The sequence below is a fragment of the Erinaceus europaeus genome, chromosome 1 (assembly GCF_950295315.1).
Source record: "Erinaceus europaeus chromosome 1, mEriEur2.1, whole genome shotgun sequence".
In the NCBI taxonomy this organism is placed as follows: domain Eukaryota; kingdom Metazoa; phylum Chordata; class Mammalia; order Eulipotyphla; family Erinaceidae; genus Erinaceus; species Erinaceus europaeus.
In genome coordinates, this window is record NC_080162.1 from 165,669,644 (window position 1) to 165,687,491 (window position 17,848).

The 17,848-nt window shown below is 36.6% G+C and overlaps 1 non-coding gene across 1 annotated transcript; it reads left to right on the forward strand.

The window, feature by feature from the left end:
• Positions 1-15,234: 15,234 nt before the first annotated feature.
• LOC132542842 (small nucleolar RNA SNORD24) lies at positions 15,235-15,317 on the forward strand. The gene has a single exon (XR_009553811.1). It is a non-coding gene; the product is annotated as a small nucleolar RNA SNORD24 (small nucleolar RNA).
• The last annotated feature ends 2,531 nt before the right edge of the window (positions 15,318-17,848 follow it).

The window sequence follows — 17,848 nt, forward strand, 5'->3', positions numbered from 1 at the left end:
TGATTGCTATGGCAAGAACTTCCAATACTATGTTGAAGAGTAATGGTGATAGTGGAAAGCCCTGTCTAGTCCCCAATCTGAGGGGGAATGCTTTCAGCTTCTGTCCACTGAGTATGACGTTGGCTGTAGCTTTGCTATATATGGACTCCACTATCTTGAGGAATTTCCCATCTATTCCCATTTTCGTAGTGTTTTGAGCATGAATGGGTGTTGGATTTTGTCAAAGGCTTTCTCTGCATCTGTTGAGATAATCATGTGGGTTTTGTTTTGCTTATATTGATGTGGTGAATGACATTGATTGACTTAGGGATGTTGAACCAGCCTTGCATTCCTGGGATAAATCCCACTTGGTCGTGATGAACAATCTTTTTGATATACTGCTATCTCCGGTTAGCCAGGGTCTTGTTTAATATTTTGGCATCTATTGTTCATCAGAGATATTGGTCTGTAGTTTTCCTTTTTTGTTGTGTCCCTATCTGCTTTTGGTATCAGGGTAATGTTGGCTTCATAGAATGTGGGAAGGAATGTTCCTGTTTCTTTATTCTTGTGGAAGAGCTTTAGAAGTATAGGTATTAACTGTTTCCTGAATGTTTTGTAGAATTCGTTTGTGAAGCCATCTGATCCAGGACTTTTGTTATTGGGAAATTCTTAATAACTGTTTTGATTTCTTTGTCTGTGATTGGTGCATTTAGGTTTTGTAGTTCTTCTTGGTTCCATTTTGGAAGGGCATATGTTTCTAGGAATTCTTCCATTTCTTCCAGAGTCTCTAGCTTGGTGGCGTATAGTTCTTCATAGAAGTTTCGTATGATTTTCTGGATTTCTGTGGTGTCAGTTGTGATATCTCCTCTATCGTTTACAATTCTATTTATTTAAGTTTTCTTCCCTTTTTTTAGTGAGTCTGCCTAGGGGTTTGTCAATCTTGTTTAATTTTTCAAAGAACCAACATTTGGCTTAATTGATCTTTTGTATGGTTCTCTTATTTTCGATGTTGTTTATTTCTGCTCTAATAACTTAGTGATTTTTGTCCTTATGGCTGCTTCAGGGTTCTTTTTTTCCTTTTCCTCTAAGTCATTAAGTCATGCAGTAAGGTCGTTTATTTGAGCTTTTTCTTGTTCTCTAATGTGTGACTGTATGGCAGTGAGTTTCCCTCTCAGCACTACTTTAGCTGTGTCCCAAATATTTGGATAGCTTGTGTCTTCATTTTCATTTGTTTCCAGGACCATTTGAATTTCTTGCTTGAGTGCTTCTCTGATCCAGTGGTTCTTAAGCAGCATGTTACTGAGTTTCCAAATTTTGTGACTTTTACTAATTTTCTGTTTGTTGTTGAATGCTAACACCATTTTTAAAGCAATAGATCTAGACAATGTAGTAAGCCCTTGTATAAAATAATGTATTCTATCCTCATTAAAACTCTGTATAGACACCATTGTTTAGAAAGGTAAGGAAATAAACCCAAAGTTATGGTGTGTGAGACCTAAAATGCTCTCTAAATATGAAATCTGTTTGACTTCATATTTAATGTTCCTACTTCAAAATACCATACCTTTGAGGCCCATCCTACAACTTGAAAACTGTTAGAAATATAATAATGGGAAACACTTTCCCAGGTGTTGGAATTTGTGTATAGACATGCACCTGCCGCCGGGTCCATCCAGAAACCAACCCAATCTCCTGAGAAAATATTATAAGACTATGCACTTAGCCAAATACTTCCTACTAGACCCTCATTTGTGCAAGGAGAGTCAATAGTTAACACAGTCTTACAGTTATCAGCAACAAGAGAGTAAGAATAACAAAAAGCTTGACATACTCAACTTGTATTTTTTTTATCACTTGTATTGTCACTGGCGCTCAGTGCTAGCACTACAAATCCTCAGCTTCTGAAAGACTTTTTTTCTCCTTTCTCTTTTTATTTTTATTTGACAAAACAGAGAAATTGAGAGAGATGAGGAGATAGAGAGGAAGAGAAAAAGACACCTGTAGACCTGCTTCACTACTCATGAAGTGTCCTTCTTGTATGTGGGGAGCGAGGGCTCCAACCCAGACCACTGTGCATAGTGATATGTGTGCTTAACTGAATGCTCCATCGCTGCCCCTCTCCCACTTTTTTTTTTATAATGCTGTGGTAAACTACTGGAACCCAGTCCAGTTCCCCTGGATAGGAAGAGACATGGGCTTGGTAATGTATTTTTCTGCCCACCCCTTTAAAATGTTTGCACTTAAGTTTAAATTGTTTTCAATTAAACTTCCCTTATTTCTTTATATAATAAATTTTCTTCACACACTAACTTTCCTTCTACTTACTGGTTATTCTCATACCTCATTAAATCTTCCCTAACATAAGAAACAACCTGGAACTACAAAATGAGGTCATAAATTATCCAACAACACAATTAGATCAAATTCTGCCATTTTTAGGGACACAGATAAACAGAAAGTGTTTTAGGTTGGATTGTGGCTTATCACGAGGCAAAGCTTATAATTACATTATGTAGACAATAATTGCTACATACATACTATGTGTTTGTTTTTTTCTTTATGGTGATGGTGTTTTTGTTTTTTCTCTAGTGGTGACTGATTATAATAACTGATGGTCTGTTGATGGGCCCAGACATCTTTTTAAAAATATATATTTGAGTCAAGTAGAATTTAGTCATTGGGGAAAATGAGCCCCTGTCAACTCTCTGTTGCTTTTGATTTTCTTATACAGAGGTATAATTATTCTAAAGCTTAGCTTTTGACACCAAACTTTGGTTTTCAGTGACTCTCATTAAATTCCTCAAATTACAGGTTTGTTACTGTTCCAGCGCTCTTGATTAAGCTTGGTTTTCTTTCACACAATCTCCCATTACCACCACCAGGATTTAAATAGTATTTCTTTATGTACAATGACAATTGTTGATATTTACCAATGAAAAAATAATCTGCTCTCACAATGACAGCTTTGTATTTTAAAATAAAGATTTGCTTCCTCAAATTATTCCAAATATCAGGCTACATGTATTGTTCCTACTGAACAAGTATTAAGAACTATGGATCCATGTATTGCATCAAATACTAAAGATAGGAAAATACATCAATTCTATGCCCAGGAGTTGTTTGGTTGGTAATAGAGATCACTACACATAATGCAGTGTTTTCAGAACGGCTTCAGTGATGAGTTAGAGGGTCACAAGTACTCTGTAAACACAGGGAAGTTATATTTACACCTTGCTAATTGAGGACATCTTTTTAAAATGTTTTTATTTCAGGGGTTAATGTTTTATAGTGAATTCATTCCATATGCATATAATTTCATTAAGTGCCAGGCCCCTAAATTTTTCTCCCTCTCTGCTCTCCCACCCCTCCCATAGTCCTTTGCTTTGGTGTAATACACTATGTCCAGTCCATGTTTCACCCTCCCGTCCCTAATTTATTAAGTCCCACCAATAAGTGAGATCATTTGGTATTTATCATTTTCTTTTTGGCTTAACTCATTCAATGTGATATCCTCAAGTTTTATCCAAGAGGATTAAAAGGAGATAAATTCATCATTTTTAATAGCTGAGTAGTATTCCATTGTATATATATATATATATATATATATATATATATATATATGTATATCTCACAATTTTTTAGCCACTCATCTGATGTTGAGTGTCTAAGTTGCATCCAGATTCTGGCAATTACAAATTATATTGCTATGAACATAAGTATACATAGATATCTTCTCAAAGATGTTTTTGTTTCCACTGAGTAAATCTTCATGAGAGAATTTGCTGTGTCATAGGGTAATTCCATTTCTAGTGTCCTTATAAGTCTCCAGACTGCTTACCACAATGGTTGGACCATTTTGCACTTCTTCTATCAGCAGTGTAGAAGTGCTCCTTTTTTTCCACATAATCACCTCCAGTTCCATCCATTTTGTCCCAAAGGATACAATATCATATTTTTTTATCACTGAATAATATATATCCCATAAATCTTTTATCCAGTCATCTTTATTTTGGTTATTAGTCTTTTGTCTTATGTGTGTTGTTTAAAGATTTTTCTCCCATGCCGTAGGGTGTCTTTCTGTTTGGGTGGTGGTAACCTTTGCTATGAAGCTCTTTAGTTTGCTGTAGTCCAGTTGGTTTATTTTTGCTTTTATTTTCTTCGCTCTTAGATTTAAATCCTTAAGAGCATTTTTGAAGCATAGGTCATGAAGTGTCCCGTCAATGTTTTCTTCTATGTGTTTGATAGATTCTGGCCTCATGCCCATGTTGTTGACCCACTTGGAGTTGAATTTTATGCATGGTGATAAGTGATGGTTCAATTTTATCTGTTTACATGTTTCAATCCATTTTCCCAGCACCATTTGTTGAAAAGACTCTCTTTTTCCATTTAATGGTTTGAGTCTCCTCGTCAAAAATTAATTAGCTGTAGATGTGGGGACTTATATTTAGATCTTCAATTTTATTCCACTGGTCTGTGTGTCTATTTTGACTCCAGAACCAGGCAGTTTTGATTTCAATAGTTTATTTTATAGCTTGAGGTCAGGTAGTGTAATAACTCCAGTCTCTTTCTTAAGAATATCTTAATTCATCAATAGTAAAGATCCACAGTGCACAGCTAAAAGAGCAGTCATCCTTTGTCATACAGCTAGTACTCAACAGCTAGAAAGAGCATCATCTACAATCAGAAATGATCCTGAACAAAAGACAGTCCTCACAAATTCTATACTTTTTTATTGCATGTACATGGTAATCATACTAAGTCCATTTCATAGGTGTCACTACAGAGTCTATCAGTATGTTTTGAGAGAACAGAGGACTCTCCAAGAATAATTTCAAGTTATTTCATTTCCACTAGACCTCTTCAACATGATTTCACAGCATGAGAATCAATTATGATGCCTTAGAGTACACAACTAAGAATAGAAAATTTCGATGTAAATCCTCCTGAGGCAATCACTTAATCTAATACATACAAACAATTACTGGAATTTTTCACTTATATCTCACACTAGAAGGAGGTAAGCATTAATATTCTCCCTCTTGACAGTTGAAGAAACACTACAGAGGCTCAGAGAAGTTGAGCCGCAAGTCTCACAGTATGAATCAGGATGTGACACATTTCAACTTCAAAGAGAAAATGCCTAACCAGATGGAAATTGTTAATAAGAAAGAAATTATGAACCAAAACAAAGGAAAGTAAATACAAAAGGGAACATTGAAGAAAATGAAGAGAAAAAGAGGGATTCAATAAAAGCTGGGGGGAAGTAATGAAAATAGCAACTTACAGCTTCCCTGATAATTCCTCCAACACTAAAACACACACACACACACACACACACACACACACACACACACCCTTTAGAAAGAGTGAATTTAAATTTCTGCCTGAGAAGTTCCAGGACCAATGTATATTAGATTTAGACTAGGCAAAGCCCCAAATCTCCCTCACATTGAAGGCATGTTAAAGGCACTAAATTGCAGGAAACAATTATCTTTATCATTTCTATCAAAGGAATTATATTTAAAATCTAGGCTTAGGATGAAAAAGTACTTGAGTATTTGCCAAGTATAGACCTTCTGCCAAGAGCAAGTTTCTGTGATGTAAAGAGTATGGTTTTGAGAATCTTTGATCATCATTCTCTATATATTTTTATATATTACTTAAAGTTCCCACCTTTTTTTCCAGGAGTTAAGAAAATTTTCATATAAAAGAAAACTTCCAACATTTTTTGTCTGAAAGTAAATCAGATAACCTACACTGTAGTCTGTACTCCTCAACCAATTAGCATATGGCCTTTAGAAATTCATTTTTTCTAAAATTCTACTGTGTAGATGAAGGAATCAGAATTACATGATCACAAGGGTTGACTCTATGAAATATAATTTTAACTAACACATAGACATAATCCACACAGAATACAACGCCCTGTACTATGAGATGATGCACACAAAAACAGATAAAACAATGTTCCAAAAGTAACCCCAGAGGTTACTTTACCTTAAGAGCCATTAGGAATGGCTATAAAGTTATAAAATTATTTCTAACATTTAGCATTACACCACTTCAGCAATCATTAGTACTTTATATTGTTATAAAAATAAGAATTGTGCATATGTGTATATGTAAATTATAAGTATACAATCACATCTTATATTATGATGTTAGGATTAAACGTGTGTGTGTGTGTGTGTGTGTGTGTGTGTATGTGTGAAAAGTACTCAGAATATAGTAAACATTGACTAATAACAATAACAACCATATTTTAATCTTTTCAATATAGTATTTTGCCATAAGTAACCTAATACTCATGACAGTCTTGAAATACATGAAATGTTTATCTGTCTTTATGGGAACAAAAACACAAGGCTTCCATAAGACCTTACCCTCAATTTGGATCAACAATAGTAGAGAATGTTCCATCCTCTGAAGAGAGTCTGAACAACAAACTTTGTGCTAAACCTGAGGAAGATGGGTCTTCATAGTGAGGCAGCTTGGAACGTTCCTACTGATGACCACAGAATGTGAGCTCAGATCTATAGGGATGCAGCCATCACATAGACTCTTAAGCTGAATATGGGCCCCAGATCAGATCAAATAGATGGCGTTTATAGTCAGCAATATTTATATACCTTTCCCATATTTGGCAGCTAATCTCTTCCCTGACCCAGCTTTCTGGTCCTTTATGCAGCCATGACATCATCTCCCCAGACAATAACTAGGATCCCCATGCATAACAGACTTCACGCTCAGGGAAAAAAAAAAAAAAAAAAACTAGTATAGCCACAGGCCCTTTGGAATATAACTAAAATATGCCTACTAGCTATCTACAAAATGGAGACAACCCCCTGCCCCGAACTCTTCATATGCACTACTTCAGCCATTAGGTTCATGATCAGTCAACAATTTGTTTGGCTTTATTTGTTAAATGTCTTTTCAGCCACCAGGTTCCAAATGCTAGCATGATGCCAAACAGACTTCCCTGGACAGACAACTCCACCAATGTGTCCTGGACCTCCGATTCCCCAGAACCCCGCCCTAATAGGGAAAGAGAGAGACAGGCTGGGAGTATAGATCAACCTGTCAATGCCCATGTTCAGCGGGGAAGCAATTACAGAAGCCAGACCTCCCATTTTCTGCATCCCACAATGACCTTATGTCCATACTCCAAAGAATAGGAAAGCTATAAAGGTAGGGGATGGGATAAGGAGTTCTGGTGGTGTAAACTGTGTGGACTTGTACCCCTCTTATCCTATGGTTTTGTCAGTGTTTCTTTTTTTATAAATAAATAAATAAATAAATCACAAGGCTTAGGCAATTATCTTGAAAAAATTCACACTAAACAATGACTTGAATTCATTACTTTTTGATTCCCAGTTCTTTTTCTTTTCCTTTGGTTACACTTTCTCCACCCAGATAACTATTTTCTTCACATTAAATACCATGGTCTCTGATTTTTTTTAATTCAGTTTTTCTTTTTGCCACAGAATTTCTGTGTATGCATATGTAATTATTCATGTTGGTAAAGATAGTAAAACTTACTTAAAGTTGCTTATTCTGTTTTGTGGATCATCTCGTAGTACTGGGCCTTGTATTCTATTTTTACAATATTGTGAAATTATCTAATAGCTAAGGCTTACTTAGAATGATCAAAAGTCATTAAGCTTACAGAGGAATTTACATTAGTGAACATGTCCACAGCCCTATAGTCACACTTTACAGCTGTTTACTCCTCGGGTTTTAAGATCTATTGGAAACCCCTCCTGATAGGACTGTAACACTGACATCAATTCTAAATCTGTTGCTATTTTTTAAATAAAAGCATCTATTAACATTTCTACTCATCATCATGGACAACAACTGGTTAAAAAGTTATTTTCTTTTTGCGGCAATTACCACAACTGCTTGGACTAATCATGCAAAAAAAAAAAAAATGCCTCTCCTATAGTGTAATGTCTACGTTGATTGTTTTTAGTCTTCCCACATGCATTTAATTTTATTTCTATGTCCCAAGTCTGCTACCATGCACTTTCGTCTTTGCTTATCCTCAGCTAAAAAAGATTCTCCTCCTGGTTGTCCCTCTTGACATGATTTCTATTTCTTGCTGTTCTAATAAGATTCTGCCAGTCACTATCCTTTATTGCCACACCAAACTAGTGCTAAAATGTTCATTCCAGCCTTTACTACTTCAGGGATAGAAGAGTGGCATCTTATACTTTCCCCATGTCAACTTCAATTATGTCTGTCAGCCCTACCTGCCCAACCCCCTCAGTGTAAATAAATCCAGTCTGCTGACAGGTTTATTGGGGGATTTTTAACCTGAGATTTATAAATGGGTATCAAGGTCTCTGGAAACATCCTGAGCCTGAAAAATGCCAATTACATGTAGCTATGTACTTTTCTAATAAAAGTATTTAAAATTTTCAGGAGATTATAAAAGAATATAGATAGAGATATGCTTAAATTTGAAGTACAGATGTAGATAGCCAGAAAATTCTGAACCTGGGAAATATTTTAATGAGTATCTAGATTAGTCCTCTTTTATGATGTCCAGGGACATTTAAAAAGTTGTGCTTAAGTGGAACAGAATTGAAAGCCCAGAACTAAACCCCCACACCTATGGACATCTAATCTTTGATAGGGGGGCCCAAAGTATTAAATGGGATAAGGAGGCTCTCTTTAATAAATGGTGCTGGGAAAACTGTGTTAAAACGTGCAGAAGAATGAAATTGAACCACCTTATCTCACCAGAAACAAAAATCGACTCCAAATGGATCAAGGACCTGGATGTTAGACCAGAAACTATCAAATACTTAGAGGAAAACACTGGTGGAACACTTTCCAACCTAAACCTCAAGGACATCATTGATGATACAAACCCAATTGCAAGGAAGACTAAAGCAGAAACAAATCAATGGGACTACATCAAATTGAAAAGCTTCTGCATAGCCAAAGAAACTATCACACAAACAAAGAGACCCCTCACAGAATGAGAAGTTCTTCATATGCCATACATAAACAAGAGACTAATAACCAAAATATATAAAGAGCTCAGCAAACATAGCAACAAAAAAGCAAATGACCCCATCCAAAAATGGGCAGGGCAGAGGATATGAACAAAACATTCACTTCAGAGGAGATCCAAAAGGCTAACAAACATATGACAAAGTGCTCCATGTCACCGATTGTCAGGGAAATGCAAATAAAGACAACATTGAGATACCACCTCACCCCTGTAAGAATGGCATCCATCAAAAAGGACAGCAGCAACAAATGCTGGAGAGGATGTGGGGACAGAGGAACCCTTTTGCATTGCTGGTGGGAATGTAAATTGGTCTATCCTCTCTGGATAGCAGTCTGGAGAACTCTCACATGGCTAGACATGGACCTTCCATATGACCCAGTAATTCCTCTCCTGGGACATATACCCCAAGGATTCCATAATACCCAATCAAAAAGATATGTGTACTCCTATGTTCATAGCAGCACAATTCATAATAGCTAAAACCTGGAAGCAACCCAGGTGCCCAACAACAGATAAGTGGCTGAGAAAGCTGCGGTATATATACACAACGGAATACTACGCAGCTATTAAGAACAATGAACCCACCTTCTTTGACCCATCTTGGATGGAGCTAGAAGGAATTATGTTAAGTGAGCTAAGTCAGAAAGTTAAAGATGAGTATGGGATGATCCTACTCATTAACAGAAGTTGAGAAAGAAGAACAGAAAGGGAAGGATCTGCCTAATCTAGAGTAGGGCACCAAAGTAAAAACCCTGTGGTGAGGGGGAGGGGGGACATTCGGCTTCCCGGGGTGGTAGGGTGGTGGGGGTGTGTGGGTGGGAAGCGACACAGTCTTTTGGTGGTGGTAATGGTGTTTATGTACACTCTTATTAAATTGTAGTCATATAAATCACTATTTAATTAATATGAGAGGGGAAAATTCACTGTATGTCTCAAACTTTTTAAAGCAAAGACTGAGTCTTTTTAATACATAGGCTGAGTCCTTGATATGTTAACTCTCTCAAAAGCCTAGACCAGGTAGATCAGAAGCAACCAGTGGCACAGCTATATACAAGATGCTGGGTATTATACAGCAAACCCTAACAAAGGGACTTTTCAAAGTTAACCCAATTACCAAATAATGTGATGATAACAATAACTATCCATTGTCTTCTTGAACCCTAAGACAGCAGGAACCTCACATTTCCACTACAGAGCCTATATTTCCCCCAGTCCAGGAACCTTAGGGTGGGGCCCACTTTCCTGCATGCTGCTCTCAATTCATATCAAATAATAGTGCATCCGCCTATGCAACGAGTGCCACCCCAGCATGCTTCACTTCAGACTGTGTCCAGAGACTTCAGGTGTGGAATGACAACCCCTCAGCTTCACTCGGGTGAGACAGGTGGTTCACTTCCTAACAAAGTCCCAAATCCTAGATATAGGCCAGGTCCCCTGAGATAGAGCATATGTTCACACGTGTCCATAAACTAGGGCAAAATATATACCTGAAAGCAGAAGTACACAATAGTCTGCAGTGAGTACCCTCCCAACACTTCATCTGCACTATTTCAGCTTTTAGGTCTATAATTGTTCAACAATTTGTTTGGCTTTGTAATGTTAACTCTCTTTTTCAGCCACCAGGTTCCAGATGCCAACATAATGCCAACCAGACTTCCCTGGAATGAGGACCCCACCAATGTGTCCTGGAGCTCACTTCCCCAGAGACCCACCCTACTAGGGAAGGAGAGAGGCAGACTGGGAGTATGGATCGACCTGTCAATGCCCATGTTCAGCAGGAAAGCAATTACAGAAGCCAGACCTTCCACCTTCTGCAACCCACAATGACCTTGGGTCCATACTCCCAGAGGGATAGAGAATGGGAAAGCTATCAGGGGAGGGGATGGGATATAGATATCTGGTGGTGGGAACTGTGTGGAGTTGTAGCCCTCCTATCTTATGGCATTGTTAATGTCTCCTTTTTAAAATAAATAAATAAATAAAATTGTGGTTATGGACCTACCATGCTTCCACTGTGCAACCTCCCCAGATCTCCACCCCAATAGGGAAAGAGAGGGACAGGCTGGGAGTATGGATAGACCTGTCAATGCCCATGTTCAGCAGGGAAGCAATTAAAGAAGCCAGACCTTCCACCTTCTGCACCCCATAATGACCTTGAGTCCATACTCCCACAGGGATAAAGAATAGGAAAGCTAACAGGAGATGGGATGGGATACAGAGTTCTGGTGGTGGGAATTGGGTGGAGTTGTACCCCTCTTATCCTATGTTTTTTGTCAGTGTTTCCTTTTTATAAATAAAAATTTTAAAAAACTTGCCAAACCATAAAAAATTGTGGTTATGACTATTAAAAAATTTGTTCTGCTTTATATCTTAATGCTTTTTCAGCCACCAAGTAGCAGATACTACCATGATGCCAACCTGACTTCACCAGTCAGATGACCTCACCAATGTACCCTGGATCTCCACCTCTCCAGAGCCTCACTAGGGGAAGATCGGAGCAGGCTGGGAGTATGAATCAACCTGCCAATGTCCATGTCCAGCAGAGAAACAATTACAGAAGCCAGACCTTCCACCTTCTGCACCCCATAATGATCCTGGGTCCATGATCTCAGAGGGATAAAGAGTGGGAGGGCTTTAGAGGGAATGGAATGCAGAGTTTTGGTGAGAGGAGTTGTGTGGAGTTGTACCCCTCTTATCCTACTGTCTTATCGATATTTTTCATTTTGTAGATAAATTAATAAAATATAAAGTAAAATAAATTTGTGATTAAGGGACCAGTTGGTTACCACCTGCTTGAGTGCACGTTATAATGCATAAGAAAACAGGTTCAAGCCCCCAGTTCCCACCTATGGGGAGACAGCATTGCGAGTGGTAAAACAGTGTTGCAAGTGTTTCTCTGTCTCTCTTCCTCTTTGTCTTCCTCTACCCTCTTGATTTCTGGCTGTCTCTATCAAATAAATAAAGGTAATAAAAATTAAAATATATTTAAAAAATAAAATAATAAAAAATTGTGATGATAATAATGGGAGTACTTAGCTATTTCAATGTTTCAAGAAGTGTGATGGGTGACAGGTGGTGGTGCATCTAGTTAAGCAAACACACTGCCGTGCTCAAGGACCCAGGTTCAAGCCCTTGGTCTTCAACTACAAGCGGAAAGTTTCACAACTGGTGAAGCAGAGCTGTAGGTATCTCTCTGTCTCACTTCCTCTCCTATCTCACCCTTCTCTCTCAATTCTCATTCTCTCTATCTAATAATAAATAAATAAAATTTAAAATGTAAGAAGTGTAATGGGAATTATATTTTTGTCTACAATAAGATTGTGCAAAATAAAAGATATTACATTTTTAGTAACTTTGTTCCGTGCTGAATACTTTCCATATACATTATGTATGACCTTTGCATAGTAAATATTTTATATTTATTCTTAATTATTGGATAATAAAATTGAGGCTTCTGAAAAGAATTAATGGTATCATGTGATGGTGTACCTGGTAGAGTATATATTTCACAATGCACAAGGAACTGAGCTCAAACACCTGATTCCTACCCACAAGGGGGGGAGGAAGTTCATGGGCAGTGAAGCAGTGCTGCAGGTCTCTCTCTTTCTCTCTGCCTCTATTACCCCCCCATTCCCTCTTGATTTCTCTCTGTTTCTATCCAATGAGTAAGTTAATTAAATTTTTTAAAAGAATCACTAGCTTCTCCCATGGTCAGATAAACTGGAAAATAAGAATATGAGTCATGGTGTTCTAATTCTAAAGAGCATATAGTTGATTACTGCATAATGAAGAAGTCTGACTTGTCTCTTCTAGTTATCTACTACACAAATTAAATTAATGCAAATATGAAAATATTACAATACTTACCTTATATATCTTGCTTGAGTTTTATTTCTACTTTATCTGTGAGTCTCAAAGTACAGTATTTTCCCTCCTAGGAGATACTAGTTAGTGCCCAGAGACATTTTGGTTGTCCTAAGTAGGAATGCTATTAGCATCAATTTGATAGAGATGCCACGTTCTACACAATACTCTAGTAAACAGAAAAATCTCCTATAAAAAATGAATGGACTGGTCCCCAAAGTCAACATTCCCCCTAAGGAGAAACCTTATTCTAAATAGGTTTGTAATTGAATAGGAGATGATGAAGGGCAGAAAGAGCTCTGTAATGAAAGTGTTAAGAGCCATCAATCTGATCTTTTTCAGCTATGACACAGTAAGCACTCTAACTTTTGCTGAATATATACTCCTTTATTTAAGGAGGAAAATTATTTCCTTCCCTCCTCATTTCACTTTCTCCAATATGATCCCATGTGTCCTCTAAACCAGTGTTTTAAAGACTTCAACATGAATTATAATCACCTATACGTCTTTAAAAATACAGATTCCTAGACAATTCTAGAGTGTCTGAATCATTGTGTCTGAGATGAAGTCTGGCATTTTAACAACGGTCTAGATGATTCAGGTGCTTGTCAGTTCATGGACTACACAAGTAGCAAGGAAGTTATCTTGTGCTTCTCTAAATCTCTTCCATGCTCCCTAAGATAATACTGTATTATTGCATTAGGTAATAAGCCCTTTACCCTGCTACTTCACATAACCTGGTTTACATGCTACTTTTTTTAAAAGAATAGCCATGGAGTCTATTTATCCAGCACATTTACAATACTACGGAGCAGTAATCATAGACTCCATTTTGTTCTCCACCTATATACTTCGTATATCCTTTGTCTTATTTTCTGGTACCAAGGAATGGTAAAACTAGTATCTATACTTCTTTGTGTTTTGTAAGTCATTCATCAAGGATTACAATATGCAATGTTATCACAGAGCCCTATATTGATATTGTATCCCTTCATGTAAAATATGAAACTCTTTCTATACATTCTACCTCTATCTTTTTTGCTACATTTGACATATATTTTATGCCAATTTATATAACAAACCTTACTATTAAATGTTATTATTTTTGTTTTTTCTATTTTCTTTTCTTTTTTATTTTATATGTATGTATGTATGTATTTATTTATTTATTTTGCCTCCAGGGTTATTGCTGGGGCTCAGTGCCTGCACTACGAATCCACTGCTCCTAGAGGCTATTCTTTCCCTTTTGTTGCCTTTGTTGTTTATCGTTGTTATTATTGTTGTTGTTGTTGTCATTGCTTGTCGTCGTTGTTGTTGGATAGAACAGAGAGAAATCGAGAGAGGAGATGAAGATAGAGGGGGGAGAGAAAGACACCTGCAAACCGACTTCACCACTTGTGAAGAGAACCTACACTCCCCCCGCCAGCAAGTGGGGAGCCGCGGGCTCGAACCCGGACTCGTTCTTCACGCCTTGTGTGCTTAACCCGCTGCGCTACTGCCCAAACCCCCCCCCTTTTTTTTAACTACTATTCTATACGAAAAGCCCATATATAGTATCTTCCAAATGGGGAAAAACTAAAAGCTTTCCCCCTTAAATCAGGATTTAAACAAAGATGACTATTTTCAACATTGCTATTCCACATAACCCTAGAAGTCCTTGTCAGTCCAATGAGTCAAGAAAGAGATCAGGGGCATTCCTATTGAAAAGAATGAAGTTATGTAAGGCCTGATCAACTGAATGATCCCCAGGCAAGCTCAAGACCTTCTCCTACTTTCCTGTTTTGTCTTCTCTATTACCTTAGATAACACACTCTTTTGCGAACAAAGACTTCCTTATCTCCTTTTCTCAGTTACCAGCTTAGGTAATTTATTATTGTATATATTTTCTATCTATATTCCTATATAATATATATTGTAAATATTTTGTAAGCATAGTTTTTCCAGGATAATAAAAGAAATAATAACAGCCTTAGCTCTCAATAAGTATTTATTATTAATGCTTTTCTCCCTAGATATCACATTTATTTCCTTAACAACACCTTCATGTTCTCTTCTGTTTCCCTCTCCTCTCATGAAATGCTTCCCAATTCTTTCATACTGTTTCCTGTTTTCATCTGAGATATTATTCCCTGGTAGGGTATTCAAACCCCAAAGCATACTAGACTTATTTGTTTGAGTTTATTAAAACATGATCTTGGAAAATTTGCAAAAACTTGTCTCTCTTGCCATATGTACTGGAATAAATTCATCTTTTAACTGGGACATGGGTTATCAGATTCTTTTGAATACAACCGAAACCTGTCCTTTGGTGCCTCCATAATTATGTGAATGATTATTCTGAGTTGACTTTTTTATCTGATTGCACTCTCTACAAATTAAAATTCATTTGTCTCTTGATATAAAATACCACAATCTAGTGATGACATCCCAAACCACCAAGATCTCTGATGTACCAAAAAATATATATAAATACCACAATCTCTTCTCACCCGGATTTTGTTTCACATGTAGTCAAAGTAAATTTTTCATGTAATTTGAAGTAAACTATTGGGCTGTCGGCAAAGTCATGATGCATTTTTACATAGAAAACAGATAAGATGTCATGACTTTTCTGAAAACCTAACATTATGAGAGTTAGGAGATAGCTCACCCAGTGAGTCCTTTATTATTCACAGGGGCCCAGGTTCAAACACCATATGGGAATACCATCACACAGTGGGAAATTCCACAGATAGTAGAGTGGTGTCTAGAGGTCTCTCTATATACATATTTAGAATGTTTTTTAACTTTTATTTTTATTAATTAATTAATTTATTTATTATTGGATAGAGACAGAGAAATTGAGAGGGAAAGGAGAGAGAGAGAGAGAGAGAGAGACCTACAGTCCTGCTTCACTAATCATAAAACTTTCCCCCTGCAGGTAGGGACCAGGAGCTTGAACCTTGGTTCTTGTGCACTGTGATGTGTGCACTCAACCAAGTGTGCCACCTTTGGTAGCAGGCTTCCACACTGATGTTGGATTTGGTCATGTGACTTTTGGTCAACTGATTAGTAGAGACTATGGTACAAGTGGAGAATTGTAATGTGTTTGTGCACTGGGCATTTGTTGAGAACAAGCTCAATCTAGCCTTCTAGAACAAAAAGGCGCAATAGCTCATGATCTGTGATGAAAAAAATCCAAAAAAATAAAGATAAAAAAATTTTAAAAAAAGAAAATCTACTGATAAACTAGTAAACTATGTGAGTTTATTAAAAACTCTCTAGAAAGTCAATCAATGTGTAAAGTATATCTCTACATACAAATAGCAAGTGCTTGAAGAGCAATTTTCAAATACCAGTTATACTAACACCAAAAACAAATAAATGTACCATATTTATAGACTGGAAGACTCACTATTGTAAGCATGTCAGACATTCCCCAATTGATCCCTAAATTCAGTGTAATTCTGATTGAATCCAAGTATTTGTGAAAATTGAAATTCTGTTTCTAAAATGTGTGTAGAAATTCTGAGAACCAAGAATAGCAAGCACAATTGAAGGCACTCTAAGTTAAAGGATGGACAGTACTAGATGTCAAAATTGATTATAAAGTTGCAACGTAATGTGCTATAGGTACACACAAAGACATGAGAAACTAAGTAGATTTATACATGCACAATCATCTAATTTTAGGTAAAAATTATCATTGCAATAAACCAGTCTTCAAAATAAATGATACTTAATCAAGGTGACTTATTCAGAAAAATAAGTGTTAAATACTACCTCCCATGATACTTAAAAATCAGATAAAGAACATGAATGTGCAAGTTCAAACATTAAGGATTCTTGAAGGTAACATAAATGTAATATTGTTATGACCTTTGCATAGGTAGGTTTCTTAAATAGGACACTCACCATGTAAAGTGCTAACCTTACAGGAATAGTTTAAGCTGATAAACTGGATCTCATTCATCTCCAAAGCTCTTTTTGAAGCAATAGAAAAGTGAAAAACACAGGTACAGGAAGGGAAATATTCTTTCAACACATAAAGGAGATACTTGTATATAATACATAAATAGCTCCTGCAATAAGAAAAGGCAGACAACCACAGAAAAAAAGAAAAAAAATTAAAGTCTTAGAGAAGCACCCCAGGAAACACAATGTAAGAAATGCCCAATATGCATATGAAAAGGTGGGTAAATTCACTCTCAGCAAAGTGCGAATTAACCACTGGCCCACCTTACACAGGCATAAAAATGTAAAGGTTTGACAATACTAAGCTAAGAATGTAGAGCAAATGAAATGCTCATACAATGCTTATTTAAGTGCAAATTGATACAAACACCTTGGAAAACTTCTTGAGGATATCTACTAAAGTGAGTCAAATATTTTTTCATTTGGAAGTGGAAAGATAAAGTTTCTAGAATTCCACTATTAGTCTATTTATTCCTAGGTGGTGGTTACTGAAGTGTGTATCTGTGGTAAAAGCTCATGGTCTGATATATCTATCTGAATTTAAGCCTTGAGGGAGCCAAGTGTTGGTGCACCTAGCTGAGCATACATACCACCAAGCAAAAAGACTCATGTTCAAGCCACTGGTCCGCACCTGCAGGGAAGAAGCTTCAGGAGCAGTGAAGCAATGCTACAGGTGTTTCTCTCATTCTCTCTCCCTCTCTATCTACTCCTCTCTGTCTATTCCCCCCGTCTCAATAAATAAACTAAATAAATAACATAAATATTTTTAAAATGTAAGGTTTATATAATATAAAAATAAATAAATAAAATACAAAAATAAATAAAACTAAGAGATAAATTTTATTCATTGTTTTCTGGTTAACTATTCTCTTTCTTGCCTATTTCCCATGTTTTTTTTTTTTTTATCTCTATCCTCTTATTTTAAGTCTACTTTTTTAAAAGAAATCTTTTGAATACTCAAATGGACATACTAAGGAAAAACCAAGCATATTTACTTGTTTACCCCTATTGTTGACATTCTTAGAGTTC